The following is a 23,335-nucleotide window of genomic DNA, read 5'->3' on the forward strand; positions in this document are numbered from 1 at the left end:
CCTACATTATGGCAAGACAAGGACTTACGTGAACAGGTACTTGGAGTCACCGCATGCCCTGCATAAAGAATGGAGTTTCCTTGAGCTCATTTCTGTGTGAATGACAGCATCATTTTCAGAAAAAGAAGTTCATTTTGATCCTTCTGAGTAATTCCACTGATTGGAGCCACTGGTAAGATTGCTGTGTGGCTCATTGATTACGCTCAATGTGAATAATTGCGTTACTAAAATAGTCCAGCTCAGGCACCACTGAAGACAAGTCAGCGCAGCCAGGGATGGCAGAAATGGTGCACCCACCTGTACGAGGGCCACCCAAGCACCCTGACTCCAGGAGGACAGCAGAAGGTGCTTGTGCAGCTGCAGAGAACTGACCTGCAGAAGGTCTGCAGCTCGTCTGTTCTTCCCTATCGCTGCATCTTGCTCCTGAGTGGATAGGCCACTTCATGCCATGGTCCCAGACACGCATTTAGTATGCATGACGGTGCTCCCGAGGGCAGCGCCTACACGAAGCAATGCTAAACATGCTGACAAAGGCAAGGGAAGTGACCTGGAAATGACAAAGTGAAGCAAGGCAAAGAGGAACGATGAGGCGGCCGAGGAGAAATATTTGCATGGTTGTATCAATAAAGCCCACCAAGCAAAGGTGATGAGCTTTGTCTGATACAGTTGGTGCAGTGTAGGCATTGCTAGGTGTCTCTGGTTTGGGCAAAAGCTCTGTAGATTGGCAGCCAGAAGATTAATCTTGCACCACCCAGCAGTGGTGGGGGCTACACGCGGAAGAAAAAAAAGCTACTTTATTTTTTCGTCACGTAGAATATTACATCAAACAGCAGAGACACACTGTCCTGAGCACAGTAACAGCTTCCTGGCAGCAAGCGCAGAGCTGCCACACAATTCTCAGCAGCTTAAACTGTAATTCTCAAAGCTGAGGTCCCTTTTTCATAACAAGAAGTAGCAGAAAAATTAATTTTAGTATGCAGAAGGAATCATTTGTAAAATCAAAGATCAATTCTAAAAAACTAGAGAACTATTTTTCATGACAGATGATGTTTTAAACACCACAAGAGAGAAGAAACTTCCCTTAAATAGGTGTCAGTTAATTAATGAGATTTCGTAAATGAGCGTATTTCCTGTGCAACAAACTACAGACTTCCACTTCCAAAGTACGTTACGTTAAATTGGACAAAGGCCCATTATTCTGGAATGAAAGATTGCCCACTGGAGGGTTCGCACTAAAATAAGTATTCCAAGAATATCTTCATCCAGGAATACAAGCAGTGTATTTGCAAGTATAGACCAAGCAACCCTTAAATATACTAGTATCTCCCAAAAGAATTAGTACAGTCAAAGATTAAGCACTTAGCAGCCAAAGAGAACACGGTAGCTGGGCCTATGGGTTTATACAAAAGCTCAGGAGACAGAGGGATGAGCTGCCTCTTGCGAATATAAGACCCTCAGGGCAGGTGTACGCTCTGTAGCATAAAGTCACGAACCGGCTCTGTACCCCGCACTATACCATGCAGACATCATGTCTCTCAGCCTGTCTCAGTACCCGGGAACCACAGTATACTTTTATTTAAACAGTGAACTACAGTGTGAGGTGGTTTGTCTGGAGTTAGCTAAGCATTTGGGTGCCATGCCGCATTGTGGGGTGTGGACAGGAGAGGGTGAGCATCCTTAGCACTATGCAGAAGTCCATGGCAGACTTGGGCATTATCATCAAGTGCGTGAGTGCAGGGCTTGAGCACAAGATAGTGGCGGAGACCACAAATGGGATACGTGCTCCCACTTCACACGGGAGGACACAGACACGGCAACTTTCCATCACAGCCCCCCAGACACCCTAAACCCGCTGAGAGGTGGCAGAGGTGCCACTAACAAAGTTGACAGAAGAGAGACCAGTCACAAGACCAGTGTGGTTTATAAGGACTCTCCCCAGCTCAACCTGTAACACTTCCAAAGCCACCTCCTCCAAATTCCTCCCAAAACCTTGCGTACAAAAAGCTTTATGCCAGCAGGGCTCTCAGCCCAGATGAAGGGATGCTCACCAGCAATTCACACTAGTGAATTGCCACTAGTGGGCTCCTAGGCAGGTAAGTCATTCAGGATAGACACCATCTTGACCACACACTCTGGGTGTCCGTTCCCCAGGCCAGCAGATGATAATCCTTAGCAGACTATGTACTACTGACACAGAAAGACTATTCAAGTTATTCTCTGGAATAAGAAGCATCAACGTTACCTCCTCAGGAACATCTCTCTGAGCTCTCTTACTGCAAACAGCCAAAGTCAACTCACCAGGATGCCAAACTCTTGACTTTCATTATGGTAAATTATTCACAGCAGAAGTGTCACTTTAGCAGTGTAAAATTCCTTGCCATTATAAATATTTTCATATCATGACTTTCCTTCTCTTCTACCTGTGGAGCCTTAGACCACACTCATTCCTTCACCTTCAGATTGTGCATAGCTGTTCCCATGCAGAGGACAGTCCCCAACTTACTGGAACACAGAGCAAAACTCACAAGAGCCCTCTCTAGACCTTCAGAAAGAAGCATTAATATTAATTTCTTACAGCACTTTCAGTGATTTTTCCCATTCCCCAAAATAAATTTTCCTCTCCTACCAGAAGACCCAACTATGCACACACTCCACCTTCAGTATAATCAATATATTGCTACAGAAGTGAATGCCTTGCAGTACATCTTTTTACTGCTTTAATACCCTGACTTTTCCCTATGGCTGTTTGAACTAAATCCATTCTAAATCTTAACTGTATTTCTGTACTGATGATTTCCAATTCAAAGGCTTTGCATTGCCAATTACACACATGCACGCACATACCTACATGTGCATCTTCTGTTAATGCTTTAAGCGATACTTGAATCCTTTAACATTCTCTTCAAGGCCTTTTACTATTTTCCCACAATGCTATTTAGGCTACCAATTAACCCCCACCATTGCCTAATGCTCTTAAAACAGCGGTCAGAGACAGGACCATGCCACAGAACCATGCATTCATCTTCTCGTATGCAGGTATGAAGTTCCGGCTTGCCTATAACCATGTTTTTCCTGACTTATCTAGGGATGAAAACACCCAGTATTAGTTATTCACAACTCCCCTTACTCGCATCTGTTTTGGTAGTTCAGAGCAGGAATGCCATGCTACGAGAATCATCACTTTTTCTTCAGTGATCTGTTTGGCATGGCCAGTGCTATCAGTTAATGCAGATTTTGCATGTTAATAGAATGACTAGGACTGTACAGCAGCAGGACAGCAGATCGGTATGCTAGAGCAGCTAGGACACGTCATGCCCTTGATGTCCTATAACATGCCACCCCTGAAACCGTAGCAGGGAGGAGCACTACTTTCCATTTCCAGGCCTGGTTTCATGCTGTCAACCACCCCGAGGCGTGGACGTGGGCAGCAGATTAACCTGTCACAGACAGGATATGGCTGAAGTCTACAAAGGGCTTATCCTCCTGCAGCTTGTGCCAAAATAGCTGGGGGAACAAGTGGTGACTCAAACACCTGGGTGTTCCCCAGAACCTCAGTTTACAGTCAGCCTTCCAAGAGGCTACTTCCATATCTATAAAGTCTTCGGGACCATATTGGTCCTCACCTGTAGGTGGTAAAAGGAAAACAAGAGTAGAAATAGTCCCTTCCACAAGCCCTGGCTGCCTGTGTAGCAAATCTTTGATTTCTCACTTGGTGGTTTTTAAATTTAAATCACCTGCGGTATCCTGTTTGGGAAGGCATTTCCTAACATGCTTTTGTCCATTGGGATAAATGCACATTTCTGTGCGCTGGTTAAAAATTGAGACTTTTTCCTGATCAAAGGAACTGGAACTTCTATGTTGCATAAAACACTACAGAAATTAAAATACACTTTTCCTATTATGAGCATCAAAAAGAGAAACCTTCCTACATCAACATGATAGAACAGACACTCAAGTCGCATACTAAGCATTTTACGGTGGTTTGGGAAAGAAAGGAAATGCAAGATTTGAAGTTAATATTCCTCATAGAATGAGATTAGAGATATTTATTTTACGCCTTACTTGAACCAGTGTAGTAATTTTCATCTGCACTAATAAAAATAAATCAGAAGCTGATCTTCCATGCATTAAAATTACCATTTCACGCAACAGTCACAACGTTTCTGAGACATATGTGCCCTTTGGAACTCCTGCCACAAATAGACCTGAATTTAGGGACTGCTGCGTGCACAAATTTATTATATCAATTCTTTCCAAAGGAGAATATTGTCACGTACAAAATGCAGTGTGGACAGCTAGATAAAAGCATCCAGCACTGAGTAAAGACTCTTAGCTTTCAACAGGAAAATAATTAGAACTGAACAACTGAAAGAAATAATTATATCGCATGGCACCAACAGTTGGGTGACCAGCAGAGCCCTGTTTGGAGCACACTCGTCACCCAGCCACAAATTAATGAATTCGCAAACAGTCCCTCTGTCTGCAGCTCAGCCTCTCACAAAGATGCTCATTTGCAGAGCAGGATACAACTTGCTGTTAGACAGGAGTTCAATATTCATTAACAAAGAGAGCCCCCACTTTGTGCTGCTGCCTGCAGTACAAATCATCTGCCAACAGGTTTTGTCAATCCCATCACCCACTGTTTTGTGAATGCTGGACCTGGAGACACCACGCAATGCATCAACACTCCCAGCCCTCAGCTGGAGCATTTTCACAGCCAGAGTCCAAAGCTGGGAAACCACAACGGCTTTTTGAGCAATGCAAATAGAAAACGTTGGAAAGACAAAAGGTTTAATCTTTAATTTGCATACAGCAACTTCTCCTGGCAATAGTTCACTCTTCGAAAAAGAGCCATGTGAAAAGGGAGAATTGAAGCGGGCAGTTGCACGTTGGGAGGTTTACTCCAAATCCTCCCAGGGAGCCTGCAGCAGGCTTGCAAGTGCATGCTTTTGCAACCCCAGACAGTAATAGATTCAATTGTGCTAAAGCAAAACTGTCAGGCACACAGATTTAAGGAGATAATACAGTGAGGGCTCAGGGACTAGATATAATCATAAAAAGATGCAGGCAGAAGCTGCTTCTTCCGTGCTGTTTACTATCACTCGTCCCCGTTGTTGTATTGGATGGGGAGGGCATGGCACAACTGCTTCAGAGGAAATGGCGCCTGGCGTAGCCTTTTCCTCAGCCGCCTATGGCACACTCTCACAACCCAAATCCAAACCCAGCTTGCCCCTGATCACCCCTGCTCTTCTGGCTTGGAAAAACCCAGCTCTGGTCACCAATGCAAACGGCTGCATTCAGGTGTGGGAGCACCAGATGTACGAGGCTTCACTCTGCTGTAGCCAACACTGTCAGGTGAAAGTCTAAGTTGCTTAAGAGGTCAAAGATGACCTTTCTTAGATTCTCCTGTGTCTACATTTCTACTGCTGAGCTCCACAGTAAGTCTTGGCAACATGCAGATGATCCGAGAAGCTCAGTAAAGCCATGGATGGGAAATACCTAGGTATGTTAGAGACCCAATACTACATAAGCTGTAGAAAAAACCCTCTTTCAAATCTCTGGAAGCCATGCAGAAAAGACCTTCATAGCCATCTGCTTGGTCCCTGTAAGCACTTGGCCCCACAGGTCACAATGAAAACACAAATCCAGCAAACTGGAAAGCCCCATAGCCACCTTTCTTGTTGCACATGGGCTAAAGTTTGCTACCCCAGCCCTGGCAACACGCGGTCATGCATGCTTTTCTCTCTCCACTGTACGCTTGAAAGTGCTCTGTTTAAGACACAACTATGTCAAATAGTCTGTCACCATCTTCCAAATAACTCATATGAATGTCTTGCATTTTTCGAGTGGTGTCATAAAACGCAGGGCTGCACACGCCACAAACACTGACATATTTCGCTAATACAATGCGGTAGCAGCATATGGAGAATATTTATACAGGTCTTTATTATTTTTTATGAAAGGTAAACGACCCTTTTGGGGAAATGGTGACTTACACTGACAGCATCTTTGTTTTTAGAAAAAAAAAAAAAAACAACCCACAAAAAAACCAATGGGGGAGGGTTTGCCAGTCTAACTCATGGGGCCAAATTCCTCTGGTCCTGTTGTAGGAAAAAAACCATTCTCTTCTTCCTAAGATTTTACTGTCATTCATCTTATAAGCTGGTCTTGCTAAACTAGTTACTTGACACAGTAATTAGCAGAAATAACAAGAAGATACATATAAATAGGATCCAGATACTGACTAAGCGAGTCTTGAAACACAAGTTCCCATGCTTTAGAAGTCACCTCCTTGATACATTTTCATATCTTAAGGTCAAATACTTCTAAATGAGAAAACAAGTGATTCTGCTCATCAGTGCAGGGCTAACACTAAGCAAAGTTAGCTAGCTGCATGCGCTGGTCTACTACAGCATTCCCAAGCCCAGGAAGCAGTAATATTTTAGATATCTGAGCCTAACTCTTCTTAATTGTTGTTTTGCTAATTGGGGTGGAGCAGTTTTGTCATGATTTTAGCTGTTGACGATCAATTAAGTAGAATGCGGTATTAATTCCTTCTTGATCTACTGAGGAAAGCCAACACACATTCAAACTCAGGTGAGAGAAACCAAAACTAATCAGTGATGCAGCGTTAGCACATGTTGTCTCACCAGGTGGAAAGCCAAGAAACCAGCACTGGCTCCCTGCAGTGCCAACAGCAGGGATCACTTCAGCGTTCCCAGCCCAAGCTGGTAAGGTACCAAAACCTCAAGTCTTTGCACTTGTGCTTTGCTTGCTAACAGCAATAACACACTTTGAAGGCCATGCCAAGGTGACTCTTCATCAAATTACCTTTTTTTTTTTTCTTTTCTTAAGTTTTCTGGTATTCTGCCTTTGCTTTATAATATTCCAGACTAAAGACTGCTTGCATTTCTACTGATATTTCATATTAGCTCCTATCTTTGCAAAAAGATCTCTTCCATTGCTAGTAACAAACTCAGCCCTCTTCTACTCTACTAGGAACAAAACTTTTCAGTATTTTAAGCACACACAGAATGCAGAAGGACCTACACAGTCTCTTGTGAATCAAGTAGTGCTTGCTCACAGCTGGGAGAGGTAAGATAAGCCAAGGTAAAAGCTGATGGGTTTTGGGTTTTGTTTTTGAAAGCTGGCCTATTGATAAAGGAGGACCTTGGCCTCACTCCCTGCTGTCACAAACCAATACAGGGAACTGCAAGCCGAGCTGTGCCTTGGACCCACAGCATTTGCTTTGCAGGTGTAGAAAGGCAAGAGGCCATCACATGTGCAGGACAACTGCTTCAGCCCAGCCCAGCTCACCAGCACTTCGGCCCTGGGCTCAGGCAGGGGTTGTCTTCCCGTTGAATCGGCCAGGCAGGTGCAGGGTCTGCATTCATGGCTCTGGCGCTGTGGAAACCAGGAACTAACTGGGAAAGAAACTGGGCAAACCCATTCCCCTTCTCAGCCCACAGTCACCGTGGAGACTTCAGCCAGAGCCACGTGAAAGACCCAAGCGATGCTCTCCCAAACAGCTTTCTCCTGGGAGGCGGTTTAAGATCAAGACCTGCTAATTTGAAACCGTCGGTTTTCACTACCTTCGCTACAATTTTTGTTTTGCTTCCCTTCTCCATCCTTCTGGGACACTCCTGACTGGCTCCTGCCATCAGTCCTGATGCACTTTTCCAAATGACATCAGTGCCGGGTCCCCAGGTAGCGTGCAAACTGCACCTCGATGGGAACGAACACTGGGTTCCTTACTGTGTTCTTTATTCAGATGCTGGAAGACCATTCACACACACATGCTCATTGGCTTTCCCAAGCCTTTGCAACAGAGGACTAAGATTTGTCTTCAAGCTCCAGAGGAAGGGCTGCACTGAGGGAGAGTTTCCATGACGAAAGATGGGCAGCAGATCTCTTTTTCCCTTTGCAACTGAATAGCATCTGCTCCCCAGATCACAAAGCGCCCCAGGGCGCTGATGGGACAGGTAAGCACTCTCCCTTCCTTGCCTGCCTTTGGGAGACTGGTGCAGGGAGCAGTGCCAGATTTGTGCGGTATTTGTTTGCCCCCCCCGAGGAAGGGCAAAGGCACAGTATAGCCCAAAGGAAGAGGGATGCACGACTCAAGGGACCAGTCTGGCTTTTAGGGTGCCAGCACTTAACTCTTGTGCTCTGCTACATCACACAGCGGCCTCTAGACAACTCCCATAATCTCACTGTCCCTCTGTTTCCGTCTATCAGAAGGGGATAACGGCCTGTTTCTAACATGGAAGGACGCCTTGATAAATGCACTAATTATCACCAGACACCCCATCCAGCAAGTGAGAAAATAAAGGCCATTTATTTGCCTAAAAATCTTCCAGTTATAAAACTGCTACCAGAAAACTCTGCAAATCAAGACCCTGGAACCTGATTTAATTAAATCAATGAAAATGATATAATTAATTTATAAGAAAGTTCAAACCTAACAGGAAATTGTTTATATTGACCAGCATACAAAATCCTTTCATCGAGCCACTCAGCAGTACCTCCGCTATCAAACAGCCCTTGCAGCCCAGCTGCACCTCCGCTGCTCCATTTGTCATCTCAATGCACCATTTGTTCCTCAGAACACAGATCATCTTACACAAAGCAGTTGTCATGCGTCTTCCTAGTCCCTACCATCCCAAGCACTTTACACATTCCTCTCCACATGTGCTCATAAAAATCACTTGCTCTAAGAGTTTTTAAATGGGGCTTGTCAAAACATCAAGATAGAAGGTGTGCAAGACAGAACCTCAGATTTCTTGTGCTACTTGCTGGAACACTCATACACACAGCCTGATACAATAGGCTTTTCTTTCCACAACATACCACTGAGATATTTGGACGTGGCTTGTAAAGGAGAAGAATCCTGCAGGGAGGGGAGGTGAGAGAGACACAACAATCTTAAAAGGAAACTTCATGCATGTAAAAGCCTACAAAAAGTAAAACCTGGCTATCCGTAACAGAAATGATTAGGAAGTGATTTAAAGCAGTTTGGAAATACCGTTTCAGTGGTTGGTTGAACACGTCCTTTAGAATACAAATATTTGGCAGGATATTTATAGTCCAAGGGGAAAAGCTCCTGAATTCCCCTATCCAAGCACAGCAGGCCACAGTCTATTCTCAGCGAAGAACATAAATTTTGAGCAACTCCAACAGACATGAACAAGTCACTGGATTTATCTCAATTTAACTGATTTCAGAAAACTTAAAGAAGCGATCCTCAAGACAAGCGCTCTCAATCTCAAACACACTCAAACCCCTACTAGACCTGCTATTGTGTAGATAGCAATTGCCGATTTATTGACTGCAAAACACTGTGGATCAAGCCTTAGTATTTGCTAATATCTCTGCTGAAATTGGCCTTCAGTAGTCCAATCCAACTCCCATTAACGAGGAAGGAACAACACCTATTTTCTTTAATGGAGCTGAATGAAGTTGTAGCAGTTAGCATCTGATCAGGAAAAATAACACATTTGGACCAATTAGTCTTACTGGCTGCATTTTATCTGATATAAAAACTTCAAATCTAGGGCTATAACAGAGAAATTATAATATTGCTGTTTCAAAAAAAAAATTGAGAAAAAAAAAAAAAAAAGGTGTTGAGAAGTGGAAATCCACCTCTCATTTACTTGGGTGTAATTCAGAAGTAACCCTGGCAAAGCCAGGGCAGTTCCAGGAACATAAATACAAAGCAACAGGGGAATCCAGCCTCCTATTCACATCACATATTTCATGCTTCTTTCTATTTCACAGTAATACACCAAGTTAAGCTGCTTATTAGCCAGGCACGTTCTCCTAACCACAGCCAGACTTGTATTTTATGTTGGGCTTGCCATCAGTACTGACTGCCCTTTAATCATAATTCTGCTGTCATTTAGGGTTCCACTTCAGAAGATACTTGCTTTAATACACAAACCAGATAGCTGTTAGCACTGCTGTACCCCAGAAGAGAGAGGCATATAAGTAATGCCACGAGAGGGACTAAGTTGTAGCCATCCCTATTTATACAAACCTGTTGCACATTTTCCTAACAATCTATACTCTCAAATACTTCTGTTGGCCCACACAATGCTGTGGCACATGCTTCCAAGCCCCACAGCACACCAGTTCGCAAATAATGACCTTCCTGAAATGACCTAATAACAGCTAATAACTATGCCATAAAAACCAAAAAGGTTGTTGCACAGGTGGTCTGTCATGGAATGAAGAAAAGACCAAATTTTTATTAGCAGAATCACTAAAGGACACATGGTTCTCATGTGATCTATTTATTTTTAAGAAATGCCTGGTATCAGATAATGAAGTTATCCTAGAAAACAAAAACAAACCCCAAAACAGCAATTTTAAAACGCACGCTGCAGCCTGGCAGCTTATGAATGAACGCTCCATAGGCGTTTATGTACATTTATAATTTACTACACCACATTAGGAAATGAGACAACTGCAAAAGACAAGCTGATGCTCTCCCAGCTGTGTACACTATGGAATGATATCTTCTACCACGGCTTAGCCAGCCTCACAAACAACTTCTCACTTGGGAGACAGACGGATCCAAAGGATCCCAATCATCTCCAGCAACTGAATAACAGCAGCGACTCTGCCTTTATAAAGTTTGTATTGCTGGTGTTTTAAAGCAATACACACTGAACATCTGAAATGCTGTTTAACACAGGAACAAAAGCACAAATCCTGTCCCTGATGCGCAGAACGAGTATACAAGGCTTGCGCTGGAAGCCTCCACGGAGGCTGAGAGGAACACAAATCTCTCCTCCAGGTCTTGGCAGAGCAGCAGCCACGAGAGAGGCTGCTAACCTTGTCCTTCAACAGTGCTCAGAGATAAGGAGCACTAACTGCACCTCTCCCTCCATCTCCTCTCCTTGGAGCAGGACACAAAATGCCAAGGGACACTGCTCCTTAGCAGGGACAAATACCGTGGCCTATTGCCTGGTTCTCATCTCTCGCATGTTGTGTGCATGAGGCACAAGAGGTTCAGCTATGTCGAAGTTCACCCCCAGGTCCTGGAAGAGAAGGGTCCCATCTCACCTTGCTGTACTCTAGACCTTGCTTTCATCCTGCATCCCGAACTTGTGTAAGATCACTGCTAATCTCACACGAAGGCAGACATCCATATCTGACAGCTCATGTAGGACCAAAGAGCCAAGTACTCAACATGGCAGTAAGAAAATAGCTAAACAGCTAACAGCCTGGAGCCTTAATCTGCAAATGCCCAGGCTCAGATACTGTCCCTACTGACTTCTGAAGAACTGCTCAAATGCCCCAAATTATTCAACTATTTAAAATATCTGCACAACTACAGGTTTAATATACATGTCAATTTGTCATGAAAATGTATTTTAAAGAGAGTTCAAGCCCTGATCTTCCAAACCTTGCTTGGTTCCTGACTTGGTTGTGTTGGATGTGATTGACGCAGTAACCATTATTAAAATGACAAACCGACTAAAAAACAAAACAAAACAAAAAAAACCCACACCACAAAACAACTCCAAACAAAAACAAAAACAACTTCAGCACAGAACTACTTGATTCTGTCAGGTCAGGACTCCGATCATGTGCCGTGACCCAAAAGGATAAGTCAATAAACCAAATTAACTACATCATGTGTCTTTCACTTTTCCTCCCCCCCCCCCCCCCTTTTTCTGCCAATAGGTATTGCGCCTTACCTCAACCTTTTAGAAAAACACAGAGGACCCCACCGTGTCTGTGACCAGGTGACAGAGGGGGTCGTGTTAGAGACCCCCAAACATCTCCCACTATTAAAACCACTGGATTTGCAGCAGCTCCAGCTGTTAGATTGCAGGAAGGGAATGCGAACATGCCGCTACTCAAGTAAAAAGCACACCCAGTCTCTAAGTGGAGAGTCACACAAAGATTTTAAGGCTTCATACCCAAACCCAAGGGATGCTGCTTTCTGAAAGACATGAAAGCCAGAACCACAGACACTGGGACTGCAGGGTCAGCCCCTCTGGAACATGGCACCCAATTCAGCCAGCCACACACTTAGTTTTAAGAATGCTCCCAGCTCAGGAAGAAATCTCTAGGTGCAGTTTTAAGAACATAACTAATCCTATGAAGCTTAGTGAGACGTAGGCTCTTCTTTACATCCTCACCAGGAGCAGACTCAATATAAGCGTGCACAGAAGTGCCTGGCTGATTCAGGCCTCACAGAGTGACTGGTCACAGGATAATTCATACCACACTTTCACATGCTCTTGATCTTTCAAACTGAATTTCCCTATTGGATTCACCGTTTGCAGCTGCACCTGTAGCCTCGGTGAATTATTTCATACTGTGTCATCCTAATGGCCGAATCATAAGTGACGCACATAACTGTAACCCCAAACTCCTTTCTGGGCAGGCAGATAAGGAAGCTCTGCAGAGTTTCAGTTCCATGAACAAGGCGACAGATTTGAATGAAGTGATGGAAAAGACTGGACGATCTCAACAGCCAGCTTTGTTCTCTGCAGACCCACTGAGTACACATCGCATCTTGCCTGTGTTCCAGCTTCAGTACCACTAAAGTCCCCTGGCAGCAATCCAGGGACAGCCACCAAGCCCCGATGCTTTCAGAGGGCACCTTCTCCAGCCCACAGGGCAGAGAGAAGGACTCTGTGAAGATGTTCCTGAAGTCTGGTCTCTTGCCCGACTTCTGTACCCCTGCATGATCCTCATTCCTACACCCTCTCCTGAGCTCCAGCCCTGCAGAAAGCATCAGGCCTTCTGCCAGCACCAACGTGGAATGTTGCTGCAGCTTCTTGCACTTGGGGCTTTCTCTCCTATCTGCTTTAATTTATGGAAGATACGTGGAACATGAGCCCCAAGCCCAGATGACCAGGCTGTACGTGGTATATGATGTTTATACACATGCACTGGAACAGACTATACATACACGTTCAAAATTGCTGTAATCAGGAAATGAGCCATGAAATGTGTAAGTGACGGCACATTAATAATCTGTTTTATAGCTTAAATTAGAATCTTTGGAATTTCACAGCCGGAGGCTTTTAAATAGGTCAAAAATGTGGTAATCACACTTAACGATCGCACTGTAATATGCACTGCATCAGAGCTAGGACTGAGGAAACCTGAGCAGAATGGGTATGAACTACTGGCACATTCAAAAAAGCGTTTAACAAACCTCAAGAACAAAACACATAGCCCAGGCCAAAAGTTCTTTTGCTTTTGGTCCCGCTCTTCAGAAATGAGATTCCATACAATCAGAGAGATCAAATGCTGTGCCTCCATCTCTTCCTTTCAGTTAGCACTGCAGATTAGCAAAGGATTTGACCACTTACAAGTAGTGAGCATTTAGTGGTGAAAAGAAAGCCTTCCCCAACTGAGAACCATGGTTTATTATTGTATTTGCCCATGTACATTTCACCCCAGGTAGGCAGAGTTAAAATACACACCTGGGTATTCGCATTTTGACTTCTTTTAAAGAAAAGAGCAAGAATGGACAGACCAATCGCGGTAATCTTCTAGGCTCCAAACCAGGGAAACCCTTCATAGTTATTCTAAGTTTAGATAACGTGCTTATGTTCTCTTTACACCAACTTGACTTTAGGTACAATAAACCTGATGGAAAAATTGTGGAAAGAATGAGTATTTCATCAAAATAGACAGTTGCTGCTAATTAATCCTGTCCTGTCAAGCTGCTGAGGCATAACCAAAAAGGTAAACCAAGAAAAAAATAAACGAGCTATATTCTATGAAAACAAAGTCAATGTTTGTCTACTGTGAAAGTACAAAGTCAGCAGGGCAGACTGCTTGGAAGCTTATAAGAAAGCAGGAGAGAAATGTTTTGGTTTTTTTTGGTTTCTTTTTTCCTCCAGTCAAACTTGGCTTCTTCTAAAAAACAAAGCAAGGCTAAAGATGAAAGGCCGCCTTTTCTGAAGCCAAAGATGAAGAATACAAAGAATATTAATGACTAACAAGTCTGTAAATGCCATGAGCTTAGCTGCAGCAGGGACAAAAAGGAAAAACAGCACTGCTATTAAGTAATGAAGTTTCTGATCTAACGAGCAGCGATGAAGGCTGATTGGGTCATTTACGGAAGGGAACGTTAGTTCAGAAGAACACAGGTTCCCTATGGAGGATAAAAGGAAAGAGGGAAAGATGCCATTATATACATGCAAAAGCTCAGGATGGTTGTGGTTCATGCACAAAGCACGTAAAGGTAGTAAATTCCCAATTAGGGCTTGTCTGTCCCTTACGCATGTTTGTATGCACAGGTACACCAGATGGCTAATCTGTGGGAAACTCAAGGTGTCGCAAATTTGTCACTTGCCTTGAAGTATCACAAAACATTGGATTTTGATAAATCACATTTCCTAAAGGAAAATTTCAAAACACATGGAAGCTTGCCTTTGTCACGGTTATTTGACCTGGCATGAGCATGCCTGGCCACTGCAGCTTCCCGGGACCACGGCATCCCACAGTGCTCCAGGGGGGCCTTACTGACGAAGGGCAGGGCAGCAAGCGGGGCAGGCACCAGCCTCTCGCCTCTGCGCTGCCGTGCAAGATCAGTGCAAAGCACGTTCCTCTGCATTTGAAGTTTGCTCACTCTCTTTTGAGAAATTCTTTGAACTTAAGGAAATGAAGCAAAACAAAACCAGGCAGGAAAAAAAAAAAAATCAACTCAGAGCCAAAAGTGACAGTACACAAACATGAGATTTGCAAACTGATTCATTTGCCAGCTCATAGGCATACACACCTAGTGTGTCTATATTTATATGCATCAACTGAGGCTCTCTGCTTGGCAGAGACGTTCTGAGTATTTTTAAATCAGCAAGAAATCAAGAATCACTGCACTCACAGGAAAGAAAATGGAAAAATCCTTCTTTCTCTAAGCTGTGACCATTCGGGTTACACAAGTCTTGAGACAGCAGCTCTCCTTGCAACTTCCAGCAAGACTGAGAGACAGGACGGATACAAAATTTTCTCCAAGATTCTTTCCCTTGACAGGCCACTGCTCACTCCTGCAGACAGACCTTATTTTGGATTGGAGTCTGATCCAGAAGATGATATGAGAAGCCTTTGTGTTGGGATGGAAATCTGGGGAGCATTCTGCTGGTGTGAAAGATGGCAATATTTAAGCAAGTACCCCCAGAGAGCTGTGCTGCTGCCCCTGCCTTACAGGGCTGGGAATGAAAGGCTGCAAGTTCAATGCCCAGCTTTATCCATAACCCACAGCGGTCTCAGCAGATCACCAAACTCTCTCAGCATCTCCTTCTGGAAAATGGGGATAACAACATGGCACAGCAGCATCACAAAGGTTTGTTAATGCTTGTAAGCACTTTGTAGATAAGGAACATCAAGACAGCAGCGAGCAGAGGGATTTGGGGCACAGACAGACATAAATCCAAAGTACGCATACCATATACTCTTTTTAGACAAGCGTAGCAGCAGATCAGCTCCCTGCATTTAGTGGTTGTGGGCTCCATCCTCTCAACATACTGAGCACTCTGCCTTTGATCCAAAAAATGAGTCCAGGGAGAATATTCACATATTTAATGTTAATCATATGCTTAAATCCTCTGAATCTATAAAGAGGGTAAAAGAGAAAAGTGTTCCCGAGCTCCAAAACAAACACAAATTCCTGGAAGTTATATTTAGGACATTTAGTTATTTCTCGACCAGCAAAAGAAAGGCCTTGGCTACACACCTGCTAAGCTTCTGCATGCCTGAAGAAACCTGCAGGTGGGAGAAGTGTCCGGGGTGAGTTTGCTTAGACAAAACATTTTTAACATAATGAATGCGATGCTATTAGAAAGAAGCATCCCAGAACATTTGAACCTACTGTTCCACAGGCAGAGCAGTCCTTGAGCAAGGAAATGAGAAGAAGAAAAAATGAAGTTTACTAAGGAACTCACCACACAGATTTAAACTTAGGATTACGAATTCATTTTCTACCATTAATTCCTTCATTTAAACTGTCTACTGTGAGAGAACAGGTCTTTCTCAGAGGACAGGCACTGCCACCCGGTCCTTACAGACACCATATGCCATCAGCAGCACCTAGAAAGCATCTAGGGCTCTGTACCACAGAGCAACAATACTGAGCAAAAGGCATTGGATCTCCCTTAAAGCCTTGTTCATTTTAAGCAAACGCTGCTCTCTCTCAGCTATCTGAAACATCAAACTCAATTTACATCCTGCTAAACTCCTGGACTAGCTAATGGCTTGGGGCTACCAGTCTTCTACACTCACTGGCCAGAGTGTCCAGAAGTCTCTGCTCTTGCATCAACTCCACCTTGACTCGTTTCCTGCAGGTGCAAGTCACTGGAGCGAGGATGCAGCGCCCCTTTTGCACAGGCCAGCTCAGCATGGCAGGAGCAGCTCCCTGCAGCACTGGGGTGCACCAAGCTCCACATGGTCACAGGCACGCTCCTGCAGAGCGGAGCGCTTCAAGCTACATCCATGACTGCAGCGTGGACATATCCCTGACCAGATCAGCATCTGCAGCATAAACAAATAACTGGCTTCCAGAGATTATTTTCAAAACTCTGTTAAACAAGCATGCATAGCAAGAAAAGCCTCGGGCAATTAAAGGACCACTATCCAGAGCTTCATTGCTTTAGCAGATCCATAAACATTATCCAGCTTACTCACAGCAACATCACGCTTCGCCAGTGATGTGAAAAGGACAAATCACTCTCTCACCAGCGTCAATCATCCAAGACACTAAATAAGGCTGCTAATTATTTCTAAGGATTTTTAAAGAATCCTTTAAGATTATTGTCCCCAAATTTGATTAAACAACACTTTAAATCCTTTCAACTGAACATCAATAGAAGAAGTTGACTTGATGGTATAATAGAAATGTTTTCTCCTCAACTAACAGCTTTTTGAGACGCGTGCTGCATTTTAACAGTACACACCACTTTTAACTTATACCAGAGGGAGCTGTATCAGTCACACCTTACAAAGGGTTAACAAGGTAATTATCTTCCTTGGTTGGCTGAATTAGAGCTATACAAAACACCGTGCCTCAGAGGAGGCAGAAGCATATTCCTATCTTCACCTGCTGTAAATCAAGAACCACAAGGGATGGAATTACATCGCGGGTGAGGCTGTAAGAACTCCAAGGGAAGTTAACGCAGCAGTGGAAATGCTGGTTTTGTTTCTCCACCTCCTTTGCAAGACACTTTGCTGTCCCAAGGTTTGTAGGTACTACAGAACATCACAAAGTTCACTGCTATTGCAGCTCATTAGCATGAGCTGGCAGACCCCACCACTGGGGAAACCCTCTGGAGATGAATGAATGCCCCAGAAGACACCACGGTGACTTTCTCACCATTTTCCTGGAGGAAGAAGCAGTCTCTCATGACGGGGTAAGCTACAAGGCGTAACTCCAAGCCTGTGCTGTCTCAGAGCATCTCTGACAATAACCTGAGACCTTTTAGACATCTCTTGTGCCTTTGCTGTATTCAGTGCCCCTGCTAACATCACCCCGGAGAACAGCTCTAACAGACTTCATTGCCAGGCACTTTCCCTTGGCTAGAGCCTTGACTCCTCCTTTGCTCTACCATTTCTTTGTTGTAATCAAAGAACCAGAGGGTAACAAATGAATGTGCTCCCCGTCCTCACCGCTTTACCCAGGCATCCTTCCCCATCCTACACGCGCAGTCCACTCCTCCTCCCATCCCTAACAAAATAAGTGAGATTTAAAGAGTCCTGGAAAGCAGAGTGCCAGCAAAGTGCATCTTTCAGTGCCGAGGAGGGCAGAGACGCCTCTGGGCAGGAGGTGCCGTTGGCTGCACCACAGAGCGCAGGTTATCCCCCAGCAGAAGCTGAACCTGGGTGAGGACTGCTGGAATACACCTTTTGGGCTATATTGGCTTGAGAGCAATAATGAAATTCCAGTCTAATTTCCTTCTGATCTACAGCTCTAACTCCCATTAAATCAATTACCAATGTGGTGTCACTCTGGATTTTTGCCTTAAATAAGGAGCCCGTAAAGCTACTAAAACAATGACAATCTTTTTATCTATGAAATACCTGCCGAGGAAATTTCTTCTGTGGAATATAAGTGTCAGTATTTTAGATTTCAGTAACAACACAAAATGTGCCACCACCACCCTACTTGGAAAACACAGGGGCAGGGAACTGTGTTAAAGGAGCATCAAGTCCAGAGAATACAGTCCGAGCACAAATGGTTCCTCCTCTGCACTTCTCTTTTCCCCCGTCATCTCCCAGTGTTTCATGCTGTGCCGGAGCATCACTGAGGGATCAGTGCACAGCGTGGGTCCTCACACAAGCCACCCGAACACCCCAAGCTATACGGTGTCACCAGGACTACCCTGGCTATTAAAGCCATCACCGACAGACAGGGGCTGTGCAGCTGCTCCCATGTCCTGGTAATAAGGTACTATGGACACGTTCATGCTGTAAGCGCATCTTTGACATAACATAGCATGACAATTTCTTCAGAGTCACAGAAATGCAGAGCATACAAATAAACCTGAATGCTGAACCCATTTCATTGTTCATAAGAATATGCACGTTGCACCTGTTACGATCAAGGGCACTGCCTCTGCCTTGGAGCCGATTATTTCAGCCTCTAACAAGCCTGCCTGTCTTGGAGGACTGTTAAATTCCAGGAGTAAATAAAGCAAAACAAAATTATTTTACAATAAGAAATCATTACTGAATATACAGAGAGAGGTCTTTAAACCCAAGGTAAAGGAAACAATCCTCAAACTGACATTTTTCCCTGAGCTTCTTGCAACCGCTGAGTCAGTTTAAATTAAATTTAGCTGAAAGAAAATAACTCTAAGATTGATATTGGTGAAGTCGTACCCTGAAACAGATGTTGGGGAGTCCAGCTGCCACCCCCCCAGCCCAGGACTCCTAACAGAGAGGCAGGCAGGACGCTCGCCGCGACACGGCCAGGGAGCGCTCTCCCAAACCCCATCCCGGCAGGAGCGACCAGCCCGCAGAGGCGACGCTCCCGCAGCCCCCGGAGGGAGCCGGAGCCGCGCCGCAGGGAGCAGGTGGCAGCGCCGGGCGGGAGCCGGTCCCTGCAGCCCAGCCCCGGCGCCGCCGCCAGCCGGCCCCCACCGCCAACACGCGTGGGGCGCCGCGGGTGGGGGTGGGCGTGATTTTTACGCGGAAGAGGGAGACGGAGGAGCGCCGGAGAGGGAGGCAGCATCCCCGGCTGCGGCAGCGCGGTGCGGGCAGGGTGCCGGGGAAGGGGGACGGGACCGGCCGCGGCGGGACTCACCGAGCTACGCGCGCCTGCTGCCCCCGCTGCCGTCCATGGGGGCGGCGGGGGGACCGGAGCCCGCTGCGGGCGAGAGCCGCCCCAGGATCCGCCGCATCTGCCCGCCGCCGCCGCCGCCGCGGAGGAGGAGGAGGAGGAGGAAGAGGAGACCGCGCCGCGCCGCGCCGCCCCGGAGCCCCAGCGCAGCCCGGCCGCAGAGCGCCGCCTGCCCGCCGCACCCGGGATGAGACCGGCTGCGGCAGGAGGCGCGGCCCGGCCGCGGGGGCAGGTGCAGCCGCCGGGGGGGCGGCGGGGCCCGGAGGCGGGCGCGGCCCGGGGCGGCGCAGCTGGCGGAGCGGGGCCGGCTGCGCCCGGGGCGGCGGCGCCGGCGGCCGTGCGCGGTGAAGGGGGGGCGAGGAGCGGCTGGAAGCGGCTGTGCATAACGTAGCCGGGCGAGAATCCGCCCCGCGAGGGCTTTTAATGAAGTACAGATGTTCCCTAATATAATTAGGTCGTCCTCTTCCTGATAATTGGCTTTGGCAGTGGTGCTGATCGAAATCCCTCCGCGCGGCTGCCGTGCCGGCTCGTCTGCGGCAGCGGAGAGCCGGGGCCTCCTGCCCGAACCGCTGCCAGACCCTGCCCTGCCGACCCACGGCTGCGGGGGAGGCCCCGCATGCCCAGGACCCCGCTCCCATGAACCCCGCGTTGGGAGACCTGTGGTTTCAATGGGAGCTTTTGGCTCGCAGCAGGCGAAAATAAGGGGTAACGTTTATTTACTTATTCCTTAAAGTACACGTCCTTAGAAAGCAAAATGACCAGGCCACCTGTGGGAAGGGAGGACAAAACATCCTGGTTATACAGATGAAAGGTTATCGCAAATGTTGGGGAAGGGCCATCTTATCGAACAGGAGCACAGCACCACTTCAGGATGGCAACAGAGAACGTCCTGGCTGGGCCCGCGGGACTAGCACCCCCTCCGCCACTCCTTCGCTGTACCTGTGCTCTCCACAGGCCAGGTGAGCTGCAGCTGGGTAAAACACTGATTTGTCTTTAGAGAAATTGCCAGTGAGGACACGCTAATACAAGCCAGATGTGTGGGTGTTTTATGCATGTATGTGGGGAAAATGGATCAAGCCCACAAATCTATCTTGCGAAGGACAAGCAGCCAACACAAGGTAATGATTTCTAGTCACTACAGGCCCCAGACCAGACTTCTTTCACCTGATGACTCAAAGCTGAAACGCGGCTGTGCCATACCTGCTGACACTCGGGCACTATGAGGCACGTAAATAAGCAGGATTAGGGAATTCTCCTAGTCCGGGGTTGTGGAGGGGAGCTGCAGGCAGCCCGCACATCTGTACCTCTTTTCATACGTCCACCTGGGCAGGATCTGAGGGGCTGGGTATTCCTGTGTGTTAACACAAAATGCAGGTTGGAAGTGAGCTCCCCCACCCCCAAAAGACAGTGTGTCCTGCCTGCGCCTCCTGCAATCCAGGATCTCAGCCACCAGCCTCTATCAACTTCTTTTTAAGTGAAGGCAAGTGACTGCACTCCTTTCAAGACCAGCTTCTGAGCTGAAGCCCATAATGATAAGTCACCCTCCCATTTGATATTTAGCAGCAGTACTGACATTACACCTGTGGACTGAGGGTTATTTTGCACCTATGCCGGGGTAGCTCTACGCAGAGACTGGGGCTACATAGGCATTAAATCTGGCCTCAAGCCCACGCTCCAAGCCTGTCCCCATGCAGGTTTTCTCTTTGGAACAAACTGGCCCTCCCATCTGGCAAGCTCAGCTCCAAGAGGGTGGCTCTGCAGGCCCAGCTTAAAGACGGCTGGAGACATGCTGAATTGCCTACAGACACCAGCCCTCTGCACAAGGATCTCTGCCTTTTCCTCAGCAGGAACAGTAAAATGCTCCTTGGTTTTGCAACTGTGCTCTGCAGATTTCTGAGGGACACAAGCAGATGGGATTTCACAAGCTGTGCATGGCATGGGGCATCCTTGGTTTGCCTTCAGTTGGGCCCCTTTGGGGTTTTGCTCAGCCTCTCATACCCCCATGGCTGCTCAGAGGGCAGGGAAGCCTACATAATCACAGAGATCTAAGTGATGCTGTGTCTGCCAGCCACTATTTTTCATACGTCTGCTTTCTGTTCTTGATTCAGTTGGGATCCCCAGAGAGCAAAGGCATGGGGAAGGTGTAATGTCAGATGCTGCTGCAGCGGATGGCTTAGGAGGCAGGACAGGGATAAAGAAGCTAAGCCTATCCTTTCCTCCAGTTTCACTGCAGCCATGGTAGAATCTTTTCTTAGAAGGATATAAATATAGAAGACGTGAGGGAAACACAAAAATCAGCACAACCTGGAACAACATGGCTTGAAGCAGAGAACAGGCAGCCTGACAGACTGACTCCACAATTTCTCTCTTAAGGTCTTTTCTCTAAAAGTTAGCTTTTTTGTTTTAAAGACCCATCATAATTACAGGCTCTCACTCAGACTTTCTCGTCTTCCTCTAAAACCAACATAGAAATCACTTCAGAGAATTACCTAGTTTAGTTTTCCCTCAAGGACAGATGCAGGAAAACATTCACCCTAAATGGGGGAGGTCCCCCAGTTTGTGAGCTCTTGAGCGAAGATACAAGTAGACTCGCACACTTACCTTATTGGCAACATCCTTGTTTTTCTTATGCTTCATGGACCTTTCAGCAGGAGTCTTCTCTTCACCCCAGTTCTACGGATCAGCAGTTTTCAGCCATCTCTCATTGACTCAGTTTTTCTACCACCTTTCCAGGTGTTAAGCTGATAAGTGTGATTTCCACAGATCAGCTTTGTCAAAAAGAGGAGGAACAGTATACTTACTCCTCTCTGACCTCTGTTATATTTCCCCTCCTCCACCCATTATTAAAGGTAGATGGTTCAAAGCTGGCTTCAACTTGTTCCTTAGATATTCCAGGGTAATCTTCAGGCTTTGCCCGTTTCAGCATACCTTTTTTTTCTGTGCCCCTCTGCAAGTAGGTACATGTTGCTTCCTGAGGCTGTTCTCCTGGAAGTAGAAAACAGGGAAGCTTACTGTAGAATTCAACCAATAACAGCTCAATCATTGATTTTGTTCTTTATTTCATTCCATTTTAAGAATAAAGGCTTTCTTAAAAGAAACAAGGTAACGTAACTGTTTGATCCTGAGCAAATATGAACAACACCTTTTTTCCCCTGATATAAGGCACCTGTCCAACATTTTATTAACTTTGCTAATTGCATTAAGCATCCTGCAGTGCTGAACAGTCCTCAGCTGCTAATTCCCAGGTCACTATAGTTTAGTTGACTGTTAAATGAGAAAAATTCATAGCAGGAAAAAAAAAAAGACATTTGAGATCCCCAGTAGCAACCAAATGCTCATACAGTTCTGAATTCTGATCAGCTCCTAGCAGTGATGATATTTTATGAACTACTGGAAGATGATGTTAGGACTCACACAATAAATATGACATGCTTCTGAGCTGTATGGGTACAAGTGAGATTGATTGATAGATCTTACATGTTCAGACATTTACACAAACAAGAAAAATTAGGTTTCCATATGTGAATATTTTATGCAGATTTTTATGCAGATAATTTGTATCTGCTCTTTCATTTTGTTACTTGTAGTATTACATGTGAACATAATAATAATCTGAATTTACATACACAAATTACTGGAAGGTCTGGATCTGGCACATTGGCGAGTAATTTCTGGCTGGAAACATTAGCAGTGTGATAACTATTTAGACAACTATATGAAATGAAGTAAGCACTTGTCAGAGGAAAAATGCATTGTTACGAAGACCGGAATTGGTATAGTCTCAAATAAAAATGTAGTCTGTGAAAAAGAGTTAATCAGAAATTCTCTCCTGCCACTCTCCTGCCGTACTGCTTTTCTTGTTTCTTTCCTCCTTTTCCTGGGGTGAAATCCTGCCACCCAGAAGCAGAGAGCTGGGGAGGCAGAAGCAGCCATTCCGTGCTGCATACATGGAAAAGCAGTAAATCGCTGTCCCAAGCAGGGGGCTGGCAGACTTCCTGCGGTCCGGGCCGGTGGCTTTGCCTGCGGGGATCAAAC

At 45.9% G+C, this 23,335-nt stretch overlaps 1 protein-coding gene across 3 annotated transcripts in view; it reads right to left on the reverse strand.

Annotated features, from left to right (window-relative positions):
• Positions 1-19,444, reverse strand: part of RASGEF1C (RasGEF domain family member 1C) — a 74,986-nt gene extending 55,542 nt beyond the window's left edge. For 2 of the 3 annotated variants that reach the window (XR_015703850.1, XM_087753724.1), the window contains exon 1: positions 19,265-19,444. The gene's annotated coding sequence lies outside the window, so the exon portion shown is untranslated. The remainder of the gene's footprint in view (positions 1-19,264) is intronic. The other variant, XM_087753723.1, reaches the window with a different exon arrangement.
• Positions 19,445-23,335: the final 3,891 nt, after the last annotated feature.

Source organism: Nipponia nippon, unplaced genomic scaffold (genome assembly GCF_047370975.1).
Source record: "Nipponia nippon isolate SJK-2023a ecotype South Korea unplaced genomic scaffold, ASM4737097v1 scaffold_17, whole genome shotgun sequence".
In the NCBI taxonomy this organism is placed as follows: domain Eukaryota; kingdom Metazoa; phylum Chordata; class Aves; order Pelecaniformes; family Threskiornithidae; genus Nipponia; species Nipponia nippon.